Source organism: Pelophylax lessonae, assembly GCF_965119305.1.
Source record: "Pelophylax lessonae genome assembly, chromosome: 12".
NCBI classification, from domain to species: Eukaryota; Metazoa; Chordata; class Amphibia; order Anura; family Ranidae; genus Pelophylax; species Pelophylax lessonae.
In genome coordinates, this window is record NC_138779.1 from 3,346,772 (window position 1) to 3,352,103 (window position 5,332).

Sequence of the window (5,332 nt, forward strand, 5' to 3'; positions counted from 1 at the left end):
TTGTGTGAGCTGACCGGTTACACAGCTGAGGTCCACCCTTTTCAGGGAATGGACGTAGATCTGCCAGATTTGGATTGGAGCCGCCAGCCATCGGTCCCTGTGCCAATATTAGGAGATAACAGGAATTAATCACATATATCAATAATAATGTCACAATGTCCCTACTCCCATACATTAGAGTAGGACCATCACTGCAGAGGCAGCATGAGTGATTAGAAGCTTCTATATAAATTGATTATAATGTAAATCAACTGAAACTTCTATTTAGTGAAGAGACATAAATGGGTTTTATTAGGAGTATCCTTTGCTGGCTAGCAGGGCCTAGTGATGGGGATTTTGTTTTAGTGGCATGTGACGATAAACTGTATAAAATGGTTTTTAGCCGCAGCGGCCGCCGCACACACAGTCTGCACCTCCCAAAACACTGAATTGACACAGGAGAGGGGCTCCCAATACCACACAGCGCCAGCAGTGCAATAAAAAAGACCCCCGCAGGGATCGCATCAGGGAGCCCCACAAACGCATGAGGGAGAAACAGACATGAGGGGGGACACAGCAACACAGGACTGCCACCCCAGACAGAGGCCCCACACAGAAAAGTACTTACCTGTACCGGATGGCATGGGGTGCCTCTATGACACGGAAAGCCTCTGTCCTCAGATGACAGGGAATGCCATCAGCCAAAACGCAGGACACTGCAGCACCTAACCGCATAAGTGTCCAGTGAGGTAGCCACCTCACAGGCTGCATCCCTGCTGCGAACAGGGATGGGTCGTTCATAGTGCCAGGGCGAACCATAGCCGAACGCTCGATGGCGGGCTGGGGATCCCTCTGACCCTCTGCCCTGGAGAGCCAGGGTGGCCAGTCCGATTCCCAGCTTCTCATAATCCATCTTCATCCGAAGATCCGACTAAAACTAAAGCTGACAAAATAAACAGCTAGTAAAGCAAAGAAAAAACTGACATTCTTGCAAATAAAAATCAAAAGAAAAGATTAGAAGGCTGAGACTGTAGCCCCAGCACAGGGAAGCCTATCTACTCCTAACGCTAGGCAGAGACAAACTGAGTTGGGATGGCTTACTGCAGGGGGGCATTGACCAGTGGGACAGCCCCCATGGGTGTGTCTATGCTAAAAGCTTTTGTTTCTAACAAGTCTTATGCCTAGCTACTCTTGCGGAGCGGAAGTCAATACCCATTGGTGAAGACTATATGAGGGGCGGCGACTGTCGGAGGACATAAGAGAAAATAGGAGGATTTACGGACATGCGGAACGCTCGTGTGAAAGGGCCCAAAGGCATAATGAGCTAGTATGCATTGCATACTAGCTCTTTATGAATTACTTACCTTAGACCGAAGCCCCGACACGGACCCCCGGACACCGCTGTGGGAGCTGACATGATCCCTCTGCGTCTCTTCCGGGTTCGGCAGCTCCGGCGCTGTGATTGGCAGGAGCCGCGATGACGTCACTCCCGTGCATGTGCGCGGGAGTCATTTTCCGGCAAGCTCCCGGCAAGGAAAGGTTAAGGTCCCCCGGACCTTCAGAGCGCATGCGCTGCTCGCGTGGGCGGCTGCATGCAGTGCAAATATCTCCTAAACCCTGCCGGTTTAGGAGATATTAATTGTACCTACAGGTAAGCCTTATTATAGGCTTACCTGTAGTTAAAAGTGGAAAAAAGCGGGATACTACCGCTTTAAGGGGAAAATCCTTCTGGTCCAGAATCCAGAACTGGTCTGATCTGGAAATTGCAGACCGAATTTAGCGCTACAATTTTCCGTGAAACGCACGCTCTGTAGACAAAAAAAAAAAAAATTAAGAAAATGACATCATATGGACAAAATCAGAAATGATACAATAAAAAATAAATAAATAAATAAATGTTCAAAAGGGCAAAAAAACACAGCGCTAGAGTAAAAAAACTGCTAGCACTTAGAGCAAAGATACATTCCAAATATACACGGACCAATAGTGAAGCGCTAAAAAAAAAAAAAAAAAGACACAATAAATACTGTATCACAAAATAAATGCATACGAATAAATTAAACATTTATAGATTTTTTTCTCCCTTATTATTCCTGCCAGTAACACACTTCCTGTCTTAGACCTCGTTCACACTTGACCCACCTAAAAGTCGCACGACTTTGATGCGACTTGAAGAAATGCCTGTGTGATATTGAGGTCTATGGACTACTTTGAAGTCGCCGCAACTTGAAGTGGCACAGATATGAATGGCACTCGTTGGAAATCATGGAGTAGAACTTGTCATGCGACTTTGCAGTCCCAAGCCTGAGGACAAGTCGCACAATTGTGAAAGGGGCCTTACAAGGTCTCTAACATCCACCAGCTCTGTGATGTCATCATGGAGGAGTGGAAGAGGACTGCAGTGACAACCTCTGAAGCTTTGGTGAACTCCATGCCCAAGAGGGTTAAGGCAGTGCTGGAAAACAATGGTGGCCACACAAAATATTGATAATTAGGGCCCAATTTGGACATTGTCACTTAGGGGTGTACTCACTTTTGCTGCCAGCGGTTTAGACATTAATGGCTGTGTGTTGAGTAAAGTTACACTGTTATACAAGCTGTACACTCACTACTTTACATTGTAGCAAAGTGTCATTTCTTCAGTGTTGTCACATGAAAAGATAGAATAAAATATTTACAAAAATGTGAGGGGTGTACTTACTTTTGTGAGCTACTGTGTATATATATATATATATATATATATATCAAATCAGCTGAGTCATTTAATTCACACCAGGATGCAAACAAGTGACTGTTAATTTTGGTCAACTGAAAAAAATAATTGGATCTATTTTTAGCTGAGGTCAGTGTGATTTAAAAATTGAAGACAAGCAGATAAAATCCAGTCCTAACCCCCATCTCCAGCCCCCCTCCCCCATACACCTCTATGTAGTGAAATCGGGAATTCCCCAACAGTCATACATTGGGATAAACAACATGGGGGGGTTAACCCTTCATTGACATTTTATTTGTAATGCAGTGTTGAACAATTTTACTGAACAAAGATTTTTCAGCAGTGTAATTGAGCAGAGTGCAAAAATTTAACTGCCAACACGATTCGCAGCACCGGTCGAGTGCAGCCCTAACTGCCGCTGAGAAAGCTATAAAAGGGACTGCAGGCAGAGGGCGCTGTGTCAGTTGAGATTTGACTCTTGTAGTGAACACACCTGTGTGTGATCTGTTCTGAGAATTCTCATTCCATTTACAAAGCGAATATTCAGATATCTTTCTGAGTAGCTGAGTGAATAAACTGATATTTATTATTTTTTTGTCACTTTTCTCCATTCTTAGTGACAAATTTGGAAAATGAGCTTTTTTAAAGTGCTCGCTATTTTCTGCTTTCTGTACCTTGTTGGTGTAGAATTTGCTCATGCCCGGCCATTGTTCACCCGCCTGGAGGTTACAGCCGGCTCTACACTGGTGATCCCATGTGTGATCACCAAAAATTATCTCTCTGGTAGAAGCAGTGTTGGGATTGCGTGGGGAATGACTCCGGAAGGAGGCGGTCCTTACACTCCCATCCTGCAGGAAGATATTAAAATACTGCAGAAAAAACAAAAAAAGGATTGCTCCTTGGTCATCAGCCCGGTCCTGCAAAGTGACAGCGGAACCTACTTGGCCAGCCTCACCGTGGACAACATCCAGCATCATCCATTCAAGAAGGTCATCGTTCACGTGATTGGTAAGTATTACAGGATTTGGTTTATTGTTCATTCTATGGGGGGTCTCTCCTGGTGTGGGGAGGTACTGAGGACCAGGACCAGGCTGGGCAGGCATAACTCAGAGTACTTGTGGGTTTCTGGGTAATCTTTTACCCTTTCCCTGCCAGTTCTCTTCCCCACACAAAGTACAACGTACATCTTATACCCAAAAATAAACACAGGAGACGGCCGGTCATTGCAATCTGATGTATTGTATCTCACCATCACTTCTTACACTATACACCTATAGGGACCATTACACTATACACCTATAGGGACCATTACACTATACACCTATAGGGACCTCTACACTATACACCTATAGGGACCTCTACACTATACACCTATAGGGACCTCTACACTATACACCTATAGGGACCTCTACACTATACACCTATAGGGACCTCTACACTATACACCTATAGGGACCTCTACACTATACACCTATAGGGACCTCTACACTATACACCTATAGGGTCCTCTACACTATACACCTATAGGGTCCTCTACACTATACACCTATAGGGACCTCTACACTATACACCCATAGGGACCTCTACACTATACACCTATAGGGACCTCTACACTATACACCTATAGGGACAATTACATTGACCGGTCCAGTCTGTCACCATCAGTAATGCAGCAATCTTAGTTTTCCTGAGTCCCCCATAACAGTTACCTGCCAGGAATTCTGTCGTTTTTCAGCTTCACCTGTTTACAAAAACAAGTTCTCCAGCAAAAGTGACAGTTATAATCAGGGGTCAAGTCCTGGGAAAAAAGTGTGGGAACTCACCCAAGATTACCACCTCAAAAATGAAAAAAAAAAAAAAGTGTGTGTTCGTGTATAGGTATATACTTTTTGAGGAGCAAGAGCCACTTTAGCGACTTGGTAACCGGTCGCGGGCCACAATGAACAGAGCGGGCACATCAGATGATAGGTCCATGTCAGCATATGCAGAGCAGACACGGACACAGCCCGTTCTACTCTATGGGCCCTCCAATCTGATCTGCCCAGACAGAAGGGGACAGATCCCCTTCTGTTTTGTTACGTGGATTGAATTGGGTTCCTGCAGGAATCGCTGGCTGCTGCTGTCCCCCAGGTGGGTATGGCTGGTGGCTGCTAACTGGCTGTTCTCCAGGGCTGGTACTGCTGGCTAGTACTAATGGTGGGTTACGTATACTTGGAGTAGCAAATTTCCCTAGTTCTCTATCTCTTGCCCCTCTCTATTCTTTCTTTCTTCTCTCTCTCACTTGTTCTTTTCTCCTCCATCCCTCTCTCTCTTTCCATTTGTCTCTTTATATCGCTCTATTTCCATCTTTCTATCTCTCTCTCTCTTCTTACCTCTTTCCTTTTTCTCCCTCCTCTCTCTCTCTCTCCCTCCTTCTCTCTCTCTCCCTCCTTCTCTCTCTCTCCCTCCTTCTCTCTCTCTCCCTCCTTCTCTCTCTCTCCCTCCTTCTCTCTCTCTCCCTCCTCCTCTCTCTCTCCCTCCTCCTCTCTCTCCCTCCTCCTCTCTCTCTCCCTCCTCCTCTCTCTCTCCCTCCTCCTCTCTCTCCCTCCTCCTCTCTCTCCCTCCTCCTCTCTCTCCCTCCTCTCTCCTTCCCTCTCTCTC